Source organism: Oryctolagus cuniculus, chromosome 7 (genome assembly GCF_051225735.1).
Source record: "Oryctolagus cuniculus isolate XC-2025 breed Fujian yellow rabbit chromosome 7, ASM5122573v1, whole genome shotgun sequence".
Classification (NCBI taxonomy): Eukaryota; Metazoa; Chordata; class Mammalia; order Lagomorpha; family Leporidae; genus Oryctolagus; species Oryctolagus cuniculus.
The window spans coordinates 41,786,607-41,805,754 of NC_142873.1; the positions used below are offsets into that span (position 1 = coordinate 41,786,607).

The 19,148-nt window shown below is 44.2% G+C and overlaps 1 long non-coding RNA gene across 1 annotated transcript; it reads right to left on the reverse strand.

Moving 5' to 3' along the window:
* Positions 1-12,835: 12,835 nt before the first annotated feature.
* Positions 12,836-15,708, reverse strand: LOC127493739 (uncharacterized). Its single transcript, XR_016211420.1, has 3 exons — positions 14,852-15,708; positions 14,147-14,190; positions 12,836-13,303 (listed from the first exon to the last, which is right to left on the reverse strand). It is a non-coding gene; the product is annotated as an uncharacterized LOC127493739 (long non-coding RNA).
* Between the last annotated feature and the right edge of the window lie 3,440 nt (positions 15,709-19,148).

A 19,148-nucleotide genomic window follows, 5' to 3' on the forward strand; every position in this document is an offset into this window, starting at 1 on the left:
GTTCCCAATTTTAGGGGAGAAAGATTCAGTCTTTCAACATGAAGTATGATGTTAACTGTAGGGTTTTAGTAGATAGTCTTCATAAGATTTAGTTTCATATTTTATTTAATTTCCTCTTGTTTTAAGATTTTATTGTCTTTTCCTGCCTTTTTAAAAAAAGATTTATTTATTTATTTATTTATTGGAAAGGCAGAGTTACAGAGAGAGAGAAGGAGAGACAGAGAAAGAAAGATCTTCCATTTGCTGATTCACTCCCCAAATGGCCACAACAACCAGGGATAGGACAGACTGAAGCCAAGAGACAGGAGCTTTTTCTTGGTTTCCCATATGAGTACAAGGGTCCAGGCACTTGAGTCATCCTCTGCTGCTTTCCTGTTCACATCAGCAGAGGCTGGAGAGGAAGTGGAGCAGTTGAGACTGGAACCAGTGGCCACATGGGATGCTGGTGCTACAGGCTTTGGGTTTAACTTACTCTGCCACAGACTAGCAGGTTCTAGTCCCGGTCGGGGCGCTGGATTCTTTCCCGGTTGCCCCTCTTCCAGGCCAGCTCTCTGCTATGGCCCGGGAGAGCAGTGGAGGATGGCCCACGTCCTTGGGCCCTGCACCCGCATGGGAGACCAGGAGAAGTACCTGGCTCCCAGCTTCAGATCAGCACGATGTGCCAGCTGCAGCGTGCAGGCCGCGGCGGCCATTGGAGGGTGAACCAACAGCAAAAAAAAGGAAGACCTTTCTCTCTTTCTCTCTCTCTCACTATCCACTCTGCCTGTAAAAAAAAAGATCAAATATCAATTTGTGTCAATTAATCTAGAGATCAAAAAATAATTTACTATAGGAAGAAAACTGCTCTCTTGATAAGGAAAATTTTTTTAAAGATTTATTTTATTTATTTGAAAGGCAAAGTTACAGAGAGAAAGAGAGAGATAGAGAGAGAATGAGAGAGCTTTTCCATCTGTTGGTTCACCCTGCTAGATGTCTGCAACTTCCAGGGCTGTGCCAGGCAGAAACCAGGAGCCAGAAACTCTATCCAGGTCTCCCACATGGGTGGCAGGGACCCAAGCCCTTGGGCCAGGTTCTGCTGCTTTCCTAGGCTCATTAGCAGGGAGCTGGATCAGAAGTGGAGCAGCTACTCGGACTTAACCCTAATAGTAAAGCTAGAAATGTGCCATGGGACTCCAAATCCCATTAAGTTGGCAGGTACCAATGCCATCTTACTAGTTAAAGTGATCAGTTTAAGTTCAGAACTGCTCATAAAGATATGACTAAGTGTCAAAAGGATCACATAAATAAGACCAGTGTCTGCTAATAGAATTGAAAAGGAGAGAACGATCCAACATGGGAAGCTGGTTACACAGTAGACTCATAGAATGGCACATACTCCAAACAGCACTCTGGCCTCAGAATCAGCCCTTAAGGCATTCAGTTCTGGCTAAAAAGCCCATGGGAGTTTCTCAGGCATGGAAAGCAAAGACACTGTGGCAAAAAATGACCTAAATGAAAGATCTCTGTGAGTGAGATCCCAGTGGAAAGAACAGGCCATCAAAGAAGGAGGTACCTTTCTCTGAAGGGAGGAGAGAACTTTCACTTTGATTATGGCCTTGTCTAAATAAGGCCAGAATTTGTGAACTCAAGAGGCTTCCATAGCCTTGGCAGCTCATGACAAGAACCTCAGGTGATTACTGAAGTCATAGATAAGAGTGTCAATTGTTAAATCAACAACAGGAGTCACTGTACACTTGCTCCCATTGTAGGATCTCTGTCTTTAATGTGTTGTACTTTGAGAATTAATGGTAAAACTAGTCTTCAAACAGTACTTTTTACTTTGTGTGTCTGTGTGGGTGAAAACTGTTGAAATCTTTACTTAGTATATACAAAGTTGATCTTCTGTATATAAAGATAATTAAAAATGAATCTTGATGAAGAATGGAATGGAAAAGGGAGTAGATGGGATGGTTTGCCGGTGGGAGGGTGGTTATGGGGGAAGAACTGCTATAATCCAAAGTTGTACTTTTGAAATTTATATTTATTAAATAAATGTTTTCTAAAAAAAAAGAAGTGGAGCAGCCAGGACTCAAACTGATGTTCATGGGATACCAGTGTCACAGTCAGTGGCTTAACCCTCTGTGCCACAGGCAGGCCCAAAGGGAAAAGACTTTACCGTGCCCCTTAGTTATGCAAAGAATTGCATTGCCCAAACACCATGTCTAACCTATAGATGGTAAGAAGAAGAATGGCTAAGGTTCTTCTGAATCATAGAACGAGATTTACAATTAGCACAATATATATGATTGTTAAGTCACTTGGCTGGTGCACAATCTCAATCTCCTCTCTTCCAAACAAACCTTCCCACCTGTTCTTACGGCCCAGCACACTGATGTGGAGACACATACACCCATAGTTAGCTTTTGATCCAAGTGTAGGGCAGTGATACTCCAAGACTGATGTGGGGTGGTGTTGAAGTGACCTGGGGTGCATATCAACAACTCACTATCAGAATACAGGGAGAAAGTTGATTTTTCAGTTTTCTTGGAAAATCAGGAAGATTCATTTTCTCCTCTCCTCTTTTTTCATCTTCTACTTACTTCTTACCTTTGCCTACTCCTGCCACATACAAGTTCTTGAGAAAAATTTCTATAGCAGCATACATAATCTATTGAGTCTAAGGGAGAAAAAAAATGGTAGGAAATTATTGACAGTCAAACTCAGTTTTAAAAGATCATTTTGTATTTTGATTTTCAAGATGATAGCTTGCTAATTGCCACTTCATTGCCTTTAGACACCTTGCTGGGAATTGGAAGCTACCAAGACTTACCAAGTCTGTCAATGATTCTTTTGGATGTGACAGGAGCATGAGCATATCTTAACCTCTATTCCATGTTCTTGACTCTCACAGAGGTAAGAATTCTAAGCGAAGCCATCATAAGTTCTCAAGCAGGAACAGGATTTTTTAACAATGAAAGAGAAAACACGCATTTACCCATGAATATGGGACTCTTGACATAGGCAAATATCTAATGTGAGTGGACTCAAATCAGGGGGCAGAGTGAGAGAGAGAGAAAACCTGAATAGTACCTGCACCCATGGTCTGTGAAGAAAAGAGAGCCCTCTCCCACTTCCAGTCTGTTTCTGAGGCGGGGGAGGTATGTTAGCATCTAGGAAGTTTATGACACCTCCATAAACTCCATGTAGAGCTTAACATCCATGTACCCTCATGGTTCTCCCTCTTCTGGGTCCTGGATGAGACACAAGGGCATCTTTGAATGTAGGCATACTTGATTGACAGCTAGGGAGAGAACCTGCAGGGCTGTGAAGATTTCAGCTCACCCAGCCCTATCCAGCTGCCTGCTATCCAAACCCCATCCAGTTAGGAACAAGCAGGCTGAGGCACTCTCCTTTCCTTATATGTTGCCTCTTGCTTGTCCCCATTTCACAGGGTGAGAATATTTTATTTTTCTTTAAATTCTGAGGCTGCATTGTGTATGTGCAGTTTCTGTAATGATCTTGGCTGTGACTCAGCTATAGTATTTGTAATATTCTCTGTTACATCATGTGATGCTGCATTGCTTCAAATATTCTTGTATATTTTGACATTTGTTTTTCTCTCGGGGGTATATTTCTAAAATGGAATTACTGACTCAGAAAGCATTTGAACAGATCTTTTCATATATTGTGAAATTGTTTTTCTGAGAAACTAATTTTTCAGTGCCACTAGCAATATACTTATTTCCAAATGATCTATTGTATTTTATCCTGTATGTTCATTTTTGTTAATTTAACTGCATTATGCCTAGGAAGATATTGAAATATAAATAGGCATGCCTGTCCTTTTATGCCTCTTTCTTAGTAGAATTCTTTGCTTGTCCTGCCCTGGGCTTGATTGAGATAATGTGAAGAGAACTGGAAGAATCTGGGAGTGAACTGCTTAATTTCCATAAAAGGCACAAGGGTAGCTGCAAAGAAAAATGTTCTAAAGAGAGGCAAGGAGGTTAGCGATGGGAGAAAAGGTGGCAGAAGAAGTGAGGTAGGGAACTATTACAAGAGATTTAAAAAGTGTTGGAAGTAATAGCTGCAGTGATGAGTGCAATCTTGATGGAGAAATATAATGAAAAAAATTCTGGGGGCTGGAGTTGTGGTGTAGCAGGTAAAGCCGTCACCTGCAGTGCTGGCATCCCTATACGGGCACCAGTTCGAGTCCCAGCTGCTCTACTTCCAATCCAGCTCTCTGCTATGGCCTGGGAAAGAAGTATTAGATGGCCCAAGTGCTTGAGCCCCTGCACCCATGTTGGAGACCCAGAAGAAGCTCCGGGGTCCTGGCTTCAGATCAGCACAGCTCTGGCTGTTGTGGCCAATTGGGGAGTGAACCAGTGGATTGAGGACCTCTCTCTCTGTCTCTGCCTCTCCTTCTTTCTCTGTGTAACTCTGACTTTCAAATAAATAAATAAATCTTAAAAAATACAGTTAGGAAAAGGATTGCCTGCTGTATAGCTCCCACAGTCTTGTTTCATGGTGTAACTAAGGAGGAAGACGTGTACATCTTCATCACATTATGCTGGCACTCACAGTACCCTCTTACAGTTCAAGGGATATCGTGAAGCAACTGTGATCTTTGCAATGTACACTGAAGAAATAAAGCAGTTTAAAGCAGAGTATATAGGAGAGAGAGCCAGAATTACAGTGCTAAGTGAGTTCATTGATATGAAGAAAGCTACCTCCCCCTACAGGCTGGCCTGTGTGTGTATGCATGTGTTTTTAAAGATTGATTTATTTATTTGTTAATTGAAAGGTAGAGTTACAGAGAGAGGAAACACACCACACACACACACACACACACACACACACATCTTCCACCCACTGGTTCACTACCCAAATAGCCATAATGGCCAGGGCTGGGCCAGGCCAAAGTCATTACCTAAGAGCTTCAACTGGTTCTTCCATGTGCGTACAGGAATCCAAGTTCCTGGGCCATCTTCTGCTGTTTTTCCAGGCACATTAGCTGGAGTTGGATAGGAAGTAGAACAATAAGAACTTGAACCAGAGCCCAGATGGGTTGGTACCATCACAGGAGGTGGCTTAACCGGCTGTGCCACAACACTGGCCCTCATCTTTGTTTTTTAAAGTCAGCTTCTATGGGTATCTGATTTCCTAATAAATGGAGAGTCCTAGAAGAGAAAAGTTCTGGGCAGCAACTTGTCTAATCTCACCACCAGAGAGGGCCTTCCAGGGTAGGAAGTTTTGTGAAGTACGTGTTAAGCAGCCTGGAGCCACAGTTAGAAGTCCCTGTGCCCCTAGACACTCACGGTGGGGTGGTGGTCTAGAAGAGATGGTAGAGGAAGCAGACCCCTGACATTTGTAGGCTGGTGGAACTGGAAGGTAGAGAAACAGCGGAGATTAAGTGAAATTCTGCAAAATCCAATTGATGCCTGCAGTGTTCACCACGGGAGTGGAGGTAGCGGTGAGAACAGACTTGGGAACAAATCCAGGACTTCACAGGACTCGGGAAGGCAGCATAAGCTAGCACTGATTTTAGAAGAGGAGAAGAGCGACACCTGGTGGCGCTCAGTAAGCGAAAGCTCTGCAAACACCATTTTAGTTCCCACGGAGCCCAATCCCGTCAGATAATCATTTTTCATGTAGCAACAGCATCCGGATAATGCTGTTAACGCGCTTTCCATCAGGACCGTTACAAATGTCTCACATATGAAGTTTTAAAAAAGCGAATTTGGCAGATATCTCTAGCCATAGCCAGCCTAAATACAGCAGAGAGGAGCCATCTGAACCCAGTAAGAGCAAGAGGTTATCAAAGATGAGGAAGAACGTTGAAGTGGGAGGGAACCTAGGTGAGCCAATAAGATTTTGAAAACTTCTTTGAAAATATTGTTATAATGGGGCCAGCGCTGTGGCATAGTGGGTAAACCTGCCGCCTGCAATGCCGGTATCCCTTGTGGGCGCTGGTTTGAGACCCGGCCTTTCCACTTCCAATCCAGCTCTCTGCTATGGCCAATAGAAGATGGCCCAAGTCCTTGGGCCCCTGCATCTGCATGGGAGACCTGGAAGAAGCTCCTGGCTCCCGGTTTTAGATCGGCGAAGTTCTGGCCATTGTGGCCAACTGGGGAGTGAACCAGCGATGGAAGACCTCTCTCTCTGCCTCTCCTCTCTCTGTGTAACTCTTTAAAATAAAAATAATAAATCTTTAAAAATATTATAATAATTTCATTGGGTAACAGTTGTCAGGGACAAAAACTAAAGTGTTAAATATTCAGCATTTCCTGGATCCTTTTTACTGGGAAAATATCAATTTGCTCAATAATTTGAGAGTATTTGAGGATATTCCTTTCTTGAATGAAACAAGTATGAAAGCTTCATTCACTAAGAATGAAAATTCCTTCTTGATTAGAGAACTTGTAGAGAATAATATAAAATATATATTAGAGTGCAAATAAATATCATTTTTTTCTTTCAAGAAATTGCCACAATTCTAAATCATTTGTTTATTACACATTTAAAAAATTGGACTCATGCCCAATTTATTAAGTATTCCAATATGCCACATTATCTTAAGTATTATAAATTCAAGATACTAATTATACAAATTACATCTGAAGAAGTGACTAAATATAAATAATATGTTTTCAGTTACTTCATTACCCCAATTCTTCTACCTTCTTTGCACTAAAACTTCTTAATCACTAAAGACAGCATTTTAGAATTTTGAGTTTCTGAATGTTAGAAATTTGCTTAATTGCTAGTTACAGAGACCTGAAATAATTATGGCTTAAAGTATTAGAAATTTGCTTGTCTTTCACCTAAAAGATGTTTATTCCTACAGAGAGCAAAGTTTTTCAAAGAGGTTCACACAATCTAAATGGGTGCACGAGATTCCTTCTATTCAAGATCCACACTTCACCAGTGTCATTATCTTCCTCTTACTGTGCTTCATTCATACGTCTCTCTTTTCCAATGGTTCAAGTTTGTTCTTCATTTACTGTTGGGTTATCCTCAGCATGGGGTTCCATCTTAAAGGTTGCCTGGAGATTGTAGCCACAACATTGTCATTCTTTAAGTGAGAAGAAGAACAGAAAGCCGCCTTAGTTGAGTCAGCTTCATCCTTTTCCTTTGAGGGGCTTTCCCTGAAGTACCATCCGACAACTTCTACCCACATATCATTGTCCGGAAGGCAGTCACAGAGGTACCCCTATCTGCAAAGCAGTGGGTGGGAAAGATGGACGCTCACCTGGTCATACTGCTACCTTCTGCTGTTATTAAATGTGAAGGGGAGATGGACTGTGTTGGTGTGCAATCAGCAGTCTCTGCCACACGTGTCAAGTATCTTGGCCCTAAGGTGACAAAGGAATAATGTTGCACATAAATCAGTTTTAGGCAAAGTTATGAGGGCTAGTGCGACAGAGCTCCACAGTCTCTCCCCCAAAACTGTGAAAATGCTGCATTCTGTTCCGTTTCCATGCCAAAAGTGACTTCAAATCCATGCTGGGGCCAGTGCTGTGGCTTAGTGGGTTAAGCCTCTGCCTGCAGTGCCAGCATCCCATTTGGTACTGGTTAGAGTCCTGGCTGCTCCACTTTGGATCTAGCTCCCTACTAATGTTCTTTGGAAAGCAGTGGAAGATGGCCCAAGTGTTTGGGCTCCTGTACCCATGTGGGAGGCCCGGAAGAAGCTTATGGCTCCTGGCTTTGGCCTGGCCTAGCCCTGGCCATTGTGACCATTTGGGGAGTGAACCAGTGGATGAAAGATTTCTCTCTCCATATTTCTGACTTTCAAATAAATAAATAAAGTCTTTTTTTTTAAAGAGTGGGTGCTAAAAAGTGACTTCAGCTTCCTTGGCTTGTTGTTTAAAAAAAAAAAGTCCACGTCCTATGAATGGGATCATCTCAAACTACATTTTTACAAAATTTCAAGAATGATTTGAAGTTATAACCACTATTGCAAATCTTAGAGCAAACTCCTTGCCACTAAATTGGATTCAACTATTTGCACTCTAAATTCTTTTCCCAGTTAGCTGATAGGTGTACAACTCATAAATCTTTACAAGGTATATGGCTGTATTCAGTTAATCTTACATATCGGCCTGTGAATCTGAAGTCACAGCTTTGAGGGTCTTTCTAGTGAAGAGAGGAGAATGGATAGAACTCAGAGATAAGATACGGAAGAAATCTCTAGAAGGTAGGAAGAGGGACAAGAGAAGTTAGGAGATTGGGGAACGAAGTGTAAAGTAAGATTACAAAATTGAGCACTTGGGAATAAATAAAGCAGATTTGGGGTAAGTGGGTGCTGCAATGAGAGAAATGTTTAAGGAGATTCTTGGAATGTTTTCCTGTGTGCTGTGTGTTGCAATATGCATCACATCTTGCCATTCCTTGTCTTATCCACCTCCTCAAGAGATAGTCTGTAAATGCTTGTGTCATTGTTCAGTATTTATCAGGGTTGAATTTATATGTTTTTCCAAGTACCACCTTGTCAAGATGATTTTTATGGAAAAGCAGAGACCCAGTTTATTGAGATTTATAATAGGTCATGACCTGTGTTAAGCAACACCTACTTGATGGATCTCAGTGAAAGCATAGTTGTGGATGGTTGACTCTAATCAACCTCCAGATAAGCTGTGGAAAATTCAGGCTTCATATCTGCTTCATGTCCACATCTCTGAGCAACAACAGACTAACATCAATTCTCCATTCTACCAAGGCATAGTAGGCAGAGATGACTGTGTGGGAGCACCAGAGAATAGAGTTCATCAGGAGACACACACTTATTGCACCTATCATATTCCAGGTATTATTCTACACCATGGAAAGAAAATGGTAAACAAACTAGACAGCATGCATGAGGCAGTCCCAGGTCTCCTGCAGGGGCCACATTTGGGAGAAAGAAGCAATTGCCTAGAATGGTGATGTAAGCACCTGCAGATTTCAGATGCCAACATGGAGGGATGATTTTACCTGAAGGTCAAATGGTGTGATCCATATGTTTACATAGATAGAAAGTGGCCCCTGAAGACAAAAGTCCCAACAGGCATAGGTGCGCTTGATCCTAGAGTTATCCTCACCAATAAGCAGGAAAGGGAATACCAGATTAAATAAGGAAATTCTGATAGAGCTGAAATTAACCTAATTTGGCAAGATTAATATCTATTTACTTATTTTAAAGTACGCAGATGGGAGATCAGAGAGAAAAATTGCAAAAATACTTAGAAAATTATCTTTATTGTGCACTTTAGTTTATGACACTTTTTTCAGTCGAAGACATCTGGTTACAAATCTAATTGAACAAGATCATCTAGACTTAACTTTAGGGTCAGTATCTTGCATGCTAATTGGCATTAGCATTTGAATTGACATTAAAACATATTCTTGGAGCTATCAATTACCAGGATCCATAGAAGGTTTTTTCAAATTCAGCATTAATTAAACTCAATTTTTTATGCTTTTCACAATTTAAGGATCACTGCACATGTAAGAGCGGAATTTTAATTGTTCAATGAAATTCAGGTGAAGTCTGGTCGCAGAATGAAGATTATATTTATGGTGAGTCATACAGGCAAAATTATAACAAGATGTCAGCAGAAGAAATGCCAATAATACTCTTGGTTTAGGACTGGTGTCTCAAGATTTGAATACATACAAAATATCTGGCTTCAGTTAAGGTCAAGAAATGATGAGTAAGTACCAGATTTTAGTCACTAGATTTACATCAATGGTAAAAGAGTTCAGATGAAAATGTTCACTTAGTTTCCTCCTTCATGATATGCTTGGGCAAGAAGGCTAACAGACAGGATGTCACCTAACCAAATACCCAACAAGTGGGGATCAAGTGGAGAGAGTAATTGAAATTCCCCATTTCTTTTTTTAATATTTTATTTATTTATTTGAGAGGTAGAGTTTCAGTGAGAGGGAGAGACAGAGAGAAAGGTCTTCCTTCCGTTGGTTCACTCCCTAGATGGCTGCAAGGGCCGGAGCTACGCCAATCTGAAGCCAGGAGCCAGGTACTTCCTCCCGGTCTCCCATGCGGGTGCAGGGTCCCAAGGACTTGGACCATCTTCTACTGCTTTTCCAGGCCATGGCAGAGAGCTGGATTGGAAGAGGGGCAGCTGGGACTAGCACCGGCACTCGTAGAGGATGCCGGCACTACAGGCGGAAAATTAACCTACTGCGCCATAGCGCCAGCCCTTGAAATTCCCTATTTTAGTTTAGGCTTAGAGAAAATCAGAACATGGGCTGATAAAAAGGAGGAAAAGCAGCAAATTGTGGGGGAGGTGACCCCAATAAGAAAGAGCTGGAACAACGGAAAGTGTTAGAGATTTTAATGAATGAAATGCTGGGTTGAGAGGTCTGGTGAGTGGCATGTAAGGTTTCAGAGGAGAAGCAGTTCTGGGCAATAAGACCCAAACTGTGGGACCAGAAGAGAGGGAAGGTGGAAGTTGCAGAAGCAAAGAGTTAAGAAAGTGAGAACAACAAGCAGTAGGAAGTGCAGCCAGCTGGGACAAGTGGTTTGGGATTTAGCTGTAGGAAACAGACAGCTGTCTGGAGAACACTGACAAACGTCACACACTTAAGAGCCCAGAAGTCACCAGGCAGGGCACTCTCATGATGATGAGCTCCATGTCCTGCTGCTTATCTGGCATCCGGGTCCAGGTGAAGGACTCGCCCTCAGCTCTGAGTAGTTCCAAAATTCCCAGTCCACAGGAGCTCCTCTGGCTCATATCTGTTAGGAGATAATGTTATATCCAATTAACCTTTTTTTCCCTTTCTAAAATTGCCCCACCTAGAAGCATACTACAGCACTTCTAGTAACTTAAAGAAAGTGGAGGACTAGGCACTTTTCCTTTAACCTACATCTCTATGGATTGCAAATGACAATTGTTAGGTTGTAGAAATCACCCAAATTGTTTTTATATTCCCAGTATTCAACATGAAATAAATGCTTGCTGAATCCATGAGTGCATACCTGTATGGGTGTATTGGCCATCAGAGCCACCGAGCCTTTAGGTCCCTCAGAAATGCCACTCGTGGCTCTTAGCAAAACTAAACGTTTGCTGATTTTGTCTTTCAAGAAAACCAACTCAAAATTTCATTGACTTTTTGTGTTATTTCAAGTCTGCATTTCCTTTATTTCTTTCTCTTTAGTATTTCCTTATTGTACTAATTTTGAGTTTAGTTTCTTCTGACTTTTCTAGTTTATTTCCTTTTACAAACTGTATGTGAGGTGGAGGGAGCGAGAGAGGGAGAGAGAGAGAGGGAGACAGAGAGAGAGAAAAAGCACCCCTCTCCTGGTTCATTCCCCAGATGACTGAAAGGTTGGGTCTGGGCTGGGGCCAAGCTGGGAGCTGGGAACTCACTCATGTGGGTGACAGGGACCCAGCATGCATGCTAGCAGGGAGCTGGAATCAGAAGGGGAGCCAGCACTGAAATCCTGGCACTTTGATATGGAATGCGGGTGTTCCAAGGGCTGTTTGAAGTGCTATACCAAATACCCACTATAAGGATGAGGTTCTTTGTGTGTGCTTGTTTGATAGTTCTTTTATAAAAATAAATAGGACCAAAGCATCTTGTGCAAACAGAGAAATTACATTATTTCCATGGGAGAAGAATAAATACAAAGGCAAACTCTAAAATAGAAAAGTGGTTGGGGTCATGTGTGTAAAAGTGACAAAGATGAGGTGACCTGAAACGCAGGCTACAACGTCACACATTCAGTGTGGTCTGCACTGTGTAAAACACAATGCATAGGAATAGGGGGATGCCCCACAACTTCTCGTTGGAGTTACTCCTGGGGGATGCTGTGAGGGCCTATGTCATCTTCTCTACATTTTCAAAGTAGTGGCCAGTAAAGCAAAAAGAAAAAAGAAATACTTAAAGGAAAAGGAAAACCTAAGTGCTCAAGAAGGAAGCAAGAAGTGCTTCTGAGTCTACCTCTTGGTCATGGAAGCATTCATTAGGGAACCACCTGTCAGGAAATTACCCGTGGATTTTGCCTACAAAATGGATTGTTAAATGATTTATTGATTAGCCAGAAGAGAAACTGGGGAAGAGAACTGTAAAAGCCAAGAATGAGATTCTTCCTAAATTTTTGAAAAATCTTTGTTTTCATTTTACTTGAAAGAGAGAGAGATGGAGAAAGACAGGGGGTGGGAGGGAGAGAGAGACAGACAGAAAACTTCCAGCCTTTAATTCATTCACCAGATGCCTGCAACAGCTGGGGTAGGGCCAGGCTGGAGCCAGTAGCCCAGAACTTAATCTGAGTCTCCATGTGCATGGCAGGGACTCAAGTACTTGAGCCATTATCTACTGCCTCCCAGGGTGTGCACCAACAGAACCTGGATGGGACTGGAATCAGGCACTTGGATATGGATTGCTGGAGTCCCGATGGTGACTTAACTGCTGTACCAAACACCTGTCCTGAGAATGAGGTTCTTGATGTACCCCTCTCTTGCACAGAATCAGCACCAAGACTAAGCAGCACTGAGGCCAGGGGTGAGAGTCACGGCGGGTGTTTTCCCAGGCTGAAGAAGGCCTGATGTTCTGAAATGGTTGTCAGAATGACTGGTCTTCTCTTGGGCTGATTTTCTGTGAACAATTGCTCTACAGACCAGGATTCAGGTGGATTTGTCCACTCTTTCCTTTTTTTTTTTTAACTTTTATTTAATGAATATAAATTTCCAAAGTACAGCTTATGGATTACAATGGCTTCACCCCCAAAACGTCCCTCCCACCCGCAACCCTCCCCTTTCCCACTCCCTCTCCCCTTCCATTCACATCAAGATTCATTTTTGTTTCTCTTTATCTACAGAAGATCAGTTTAGCATACATTAAGTAAAGATTTCAACAGTTTGCTCCCACACAGAAACATAAAGTGAAAAATACTGTTTGAGTACTAGTTATAGCATTAAATCTCAATGTACAGCACACTAAGGACAAAGATCCTACATGACCACTCCCACTCTTTCCTTTGTACACTGGGATTTCAAAATGTTCATAGAAAAATGGAATAGAAAGATTTTAAAAAGTGTAAAAACTTTATTTCTCAGCATACATCTAATCAAGATCAAGATACTCTAAAAAGTTTTTTTTTAATTTTTTTTTATTTACTTGAAAATCAGAGTTACAGAGAAAGGGAGAGTCAGAGAGACAGAAATCCATTTCCATCCACTAGTTTACTCCCCAAATGGTTGTAACAGCCAGGGCTGGGCCAAGCCGAAGCCAGGAGCCAGGAGCTTCACCAGGGTCTCCTTATGGGTGCAGGGGCCCAAGGACTTATTCCATCTTCTGCTGCTTTCCCAGGCACATTAGCAGGGAGCTGGATTGGAAGTGAAGCAGCCCAGACTCAAACCAGAGCCTATATGGGATGCAGGCATTGCAGGGGGCAGCTTAACCCAATTATACCCCAATAGTCAGCACCCAAGATACTTTTGTAAGTGTTGATATCAGCTGTGGGCTGGGAACTAAGGAGAGTCTGCCCTTCCAACCTGGCATGTGAGTCACCAGGTGGGAACTGGGCCTGAGCCAGGCTTGTTCCCCTCCAAGCAGAGAAAAACCTTGACTTACTTTTTACCAGGGAGTGAGGCTCCCCCCTGGCCACTGGCAACTGGGGATGGCTGGCCAGATAAGGGCAGTGAACTCTGTTAATAAAGAAGAGGTCTGGCAATGGGTCATTTGGGAGAAGAGGTAGAAGACTTGATTTGGGTGGGAGCTCAGAGAGCAATGTCTGATCGCTGGTTCCCAGGACTGACTGCCTAGCTCAGTCTCCTGGTCAGAACCCCAGAGAGGGCCTGCCCTGTGAGGGGACAGTGTGCCTGCACCCACACCTCCAGCCAGGACCAGTCCTTAGTTGATCTTCATGGCCCTGGGTGCCCTGGCCACTTCCTGCAGGGGGACATGGCAAGGAAGGAGGTTGCTTGCTAATAAAGGAATTCAGGTCTTGACTTGGCGTCCACTCACTTGCAAACATCTTTCTTGCCCATCCCGTTTCCATAAACAACATAAAGAAACTTGGAAGGACAAAGCACAGACAAAACCAAGCACTCAGGACAGCAGTGAGCCCCTTGGTCTCCCGGGAGGGCGGTGCACGGGGAGCGGCGCCTGGACTGTCCCCGGGAACGCGGCTCCTCCCTCCTGCCCATCGTCTCCTCCTCGCTCTCACCTGGTCCTTCCGTCTGCGCTAGGCTGCCTTCCTCCAAGCGAGCCCTAGGAGAAACACAAGTGTTCCACGGCGTTAGAAGCCCCAGGAAGGGCCAAAAGCGAGAGAGACTGGGCAGGGGCGGTCCCGCTGGGCAGAAGGGAACCATGGCATTTCCACCTAGCCCGGTCCCCGACTCCGCTCTGGGAGGGGAGACGGCACCGCGAGGTTCCGGACCGCCTCGGGACTGCTCAGCTGCTGTCGCCCGGGCAGGGAGGAGCAGCTCCGGGTCCAGGTCCCTGGGAGCCACGGATGCCGGCTTCCCTGGCCGGGCTCTAATGAGGACCGATTTGGGGCAAGCCGAGACCGCCCCCCAGGCGATCTGAGAGAGAGGGGCGGAGGCGACGTTTATCGCGGTCCTGGGAGGCACCGAGGTCTGAAATCCGAAGGTCGAGGACCACAGACGCCGATGCCTGGAAACGACTCGCGCTTGGCCGCGCGGGATCTGTGGTGCGGGGAGGAACGCCACGCGTCCCGGGCTGGGAGGAACGGATGAACAGAGCAGCGTCATTACTGCCACGGCAATCCCCGCAAGGCCGGGGTAAAAGATGCGGGGGTGGGGGAGGGCCGGTGGGGTTATGTTGGGGTCTGAGTCGATGGCGGCGGCCTTTTTGCCGGGGGCGGGGGCTTTCTCCCCGGTGGTCATTCATAGGACTAGGAGGGACTTACCTGGAAACGGGGTCCTTAGCCGCGGGGCTAGGACTTCGGACCCCAGCGGTGGACGCAGCTGAACTGGCCCTGGCCGGGTGGGCTCGCCGCGCATGGGGTCGCTCCAGCTCGGCCACTCGATTTCTCTGCGCACTGGATTCCTGCGGCGGATGGAGGGGAAGAGGGAGTCGGGGTCGCAGCTGCAGGGTCCCAGGTGCGGCGGGGGCAGAAAGGACGCGGGGGAGCAGCCCGTGGCCCGTGGAGCTGCCTTCCCGAGACCAGAGCCTTCCTAGCCCTAACTCGGGACGTGAGGGGTCTGGAGCGGACACCAAGCCCCCTGCACCGTGGGCTCCAGGAGAGGGATGCTTTGAGGGTCGCTGCGGCTCCGAGGTGGGCTAGCTGGAAACGACGGGGCTCTGAAGCCAGAGGAGTCGCAGTGCTGCTGTGGAGACTGTGCCATCGTGGTTCATGGAGTTTTCTTTCTGATGTTTTATCTCTGCCATCACCTGATACCACTGGCCTTCCTACACTGAATGGAGAATGAAGATGACTTAGACCATGACCTTGACCTTTGTGCTCTGCTGTCTGGATTCCAAAGTGATTCTCATTATCACAGGCTGAAGCCACAGGCTAGAAATCACCAACTGCTGTGGTTCCCCATTGGTTACCTCACTATGCATTATGAACCACCTATCACAGAGTGCTGCCAATTATTTGACTTTTAAGAAATTAATATTTGTCATAGAACAGCTATGTATTTGCAGATAAATTGAGCAGACAGTACAGAGAATTCACATGTCCCCTCTGTCTCCAGTACATTTCCACTATTATTCACATAAGAATGTGTTTCCTTTGTTACAGTTGATTAACAAATAGAGAATGTTATTAGGATGTAAACTGAATAGTTTGCGTTCAGGTTTATTAACTCTGTTAAATGTCAAGTTTTATTGCCTGCACCTTTTTCCTTCTATAAAACACTGGACTACAAGTCAGTCAAGTTGCCTGCCTCTTAAACAGAAGATTCAACTTTTCTCAGTCTTCAATCACATGTTAAGTTAGTTCCATTACAGACCTCTCCAGAATCCCCATTCACATCCATAACTTTCAATGTATGTCAGAATTCTTCCAGCTTATACCTGTAACCCAGGTAGAAAGTGTCTTCCATATTTGTAGGAATTCATTAGACCTACACCTCATGTTTAAGTGCCATATCTATATCAATCAAGACCCTGCAAGGAGGTACAGGATATGGACAGCTATCCATCAACATCTGTGGTGGATGGGTTCCAGGACGCCTTGCAGACACCAGAAACAGTGATGCTCAAGTCTGAACATAAAGGGGTGTAATATTTGCATTTGGCCTATATATTCTTTTTAAAAAATTTATTATTTTATTTATTTGAATGACAGAGTTACAGAGTTACACAGAGAATTAGAGACAGAGAAAGAGTTCTTCCATCCGATGGTTCACCCTGGTTGTGGTGTTCCCCCACCACTTGTACCAGAATCATATTCTGTTTAAGTAAGGCAAGTGTGGTTCCATTTTGCAACATTAATAGCTATCATCTCAGGTTCTAATAAAGATCACTTGCTTACTAGCATTGAGCAAGGAAACTGGCCTCCAATTCTAATCAGAACTATCAGTATCAGTTAAAAATAACATAAAACAAAACAAAACCTAGCAAAAGAGGTTAAAATTGCACAAAGAAATATGAATGAAACTATATACAGACTGGTGAGCACATCACTGGAATGGTGCTCAGAGGAGGCAACACCCATGTTGGAACAACATTCCCTTCCTAGTGGATCAACCTTCATCAAAGAAAAACTGATGGGTAATTCTCTTCATTACACATTTGAAAAAAGAAGCAAGAAAGCTAAGTTGAGAGAAACAGGTGCTACCCACAGGGCAGCGGTGGTTATATGTGTGGATTTTGTCCTTGATCTTCTTAGGTGATTATCACAGTTGGAGTTTAAAAGACTGGTGGCTCTCATCCAACCAGCCAAGTGGAGCAGAAACAGCCAAGAGCAATTCACGATGGTGAATTCCATTCTTGATGTTCTGTTTGGTATGTAAATTGAGCTGCTGTTGTAGATGTGTCATAAGGTGGGAAGTACTTTTTCTTGCAGTTTCTTTCAAATTAGCAATATCTTTCTGTACTGGTATCTGAGAGAGGGAGAGAAGAAAAATCCAATGAGAGTCTTGGTCAGGTCCTGGGGAGCTCTGAGCCTGAAGGGGTTTCCCATGGAGGCCAGGGGAAGACTGAGATCCTGTAGACAGGATGGCTGTGGGGGGGGCCTGAGGCTGCTGAGAGGGAAGTGAGGGCCTCAAGTTAGAGGACGCCTGCCCTAAACTTCCCATCCAGACTGGTGCAGAATTAGGGACCTTGACTTTTCCCAACCCGGAGAAGTTGATGTCACCCAAGTCCCTCCTTTCCACCTCACCTGGAGAAAAGTGATGCATTTCTCACCTGTTTGTCATGGTTCTTGGTGTCAGTCTTGCACACTCAGAAGCAGACTTCTACAGACAATCACACACACACACACACACACACACACACACACACCCTGTATCAGAATTCTATGCCCCAGTCTCTTAGGGAGGCTTGGCAGGCTCAGGAAAGAGCTCTAGATGGGAGATTAAGCAAGGAATTCAGACAGCCTCCTAGTCCAGGTCCATCTTTTACTGTGTCCAGCTTTCTCTGAGGGTGATTCCTCATCCAGTTACAACTTAGGACATTTCTAGAATGTGCAAAATGGCTAGTCACTAAACTCTGGAGGGAAAGTGGAAGAAGCGCTGCTTTATTCATCCTAGAGTCTCCCCTTTTTTGTTTTAGCTTCTCTCTAAGGAAGATTCCTTTTTAGGACATTGTGCTAGAATATAGGCCTAGAGAAGGAGACCTGAGACTCTCTACTGGAAATTGACATAATTGAATTAGATAAAATATGATTTTTTTTCAATATGTATTTCTCAATCAATTAATGGACTATAAAATTGTATCTGTCTTGGTCTGGGAAGGTAGTGGAAGATGTTCTACGTGCTTGGGTCCCTGCAACTATGTAGGAGACATAGAGGTGGCTGCTAGCTCCTGGATTCAGATCATCCCAGACTGGCTGTTGTGGCCATTTGGGGCATGAACCAGCAGATGGAAGAACTTTCTCTCTGTCTCTCCCTCCCTCTGTGATTCTACCTCTCAAATAAATAAATACATTAATACATTAAAAAAAATCAAGTTAGTAAATGATGAACTGCAGGTTTTAAGGGAGCAAAATTTTTTATTTATTTATTTATTTTTATTTAATGAGCATAAATTTCCAAAGTACAGCTTATGGATTACAATAGCTTCCTCCCCCCCCTCCCCCGTAACTTCCCTCCACCCACAACACTCCCCTCTCCCACTCCCTCTCCCCTTCCCCTTCACATCACGATTAATTTTCAATTCTCTTTATATACAGAAGATCAATTTAGCGTATGTTAAGTAAAGATTTCCACATTTTGAGGGAGCAAAATTAAAGGTTAAAATTTTTGACTTATGATGAGGGAGGAATTATAATTTTCATATTGGTTTCTTATGTAATACTTATCTCTTTCTATATCTTGTATTTTAAATTATTTATCCAAACAGGGAGGCTACAGTTTTATGCCATCTCTCTGTCTCTCTTTCTAGTGGCTTTCTCCAGGCTGTAAAACAGTTCTATGGAATTTTGATCCTACCAATGGCTCACCGTGCATTCTTGCATGAAGTAGCCACACACTTCTCTGCTGTCTATTGAATACGGAAGTTGCCACTAGATCCATGGTCCCTCTAACTTCCAAATGCACATCAGAAGACTTTTTTTTTTTTTTTTTTTTTTACAGGCAGAGTGGACAGTGAGAGAGAGAGAGAGAGAAAGGTCTTCCTTTTGCCATTGGTTCACCCTCCAATAGCTGCCGCGGCCAGTGCACCACGCTGATCCAATGGCAGGAGCCAGGTGCTTCTCCTGGTCTCCCATGGGGTGCAGGGCCCAAGCACTTGGGCCATCCTCCACTGCACTCCCTGGCCACAGCAGAGAGCTGGCCTGGAAGAGGGGCAACCGGGACAGAATCCGGCGCCCCGACCGGGACTAGAACCCGGTGTGCCGGCGCCGCAAGGCAGAGGATTAGCCTAGTGAGCCGCAGCGCCGGCCAACCTTCTCTGTTAATACCAATTCCCAAACCCACGCCATTTTATTTAAAACAGAATTTTTAAAATGCTGGATCCAGTCGTCCCTGCAGGTTGAGGCTCACTTGTGGGTTTATTTCATGAAGGCATGATCAGAAGACCTGACTCATGCCACA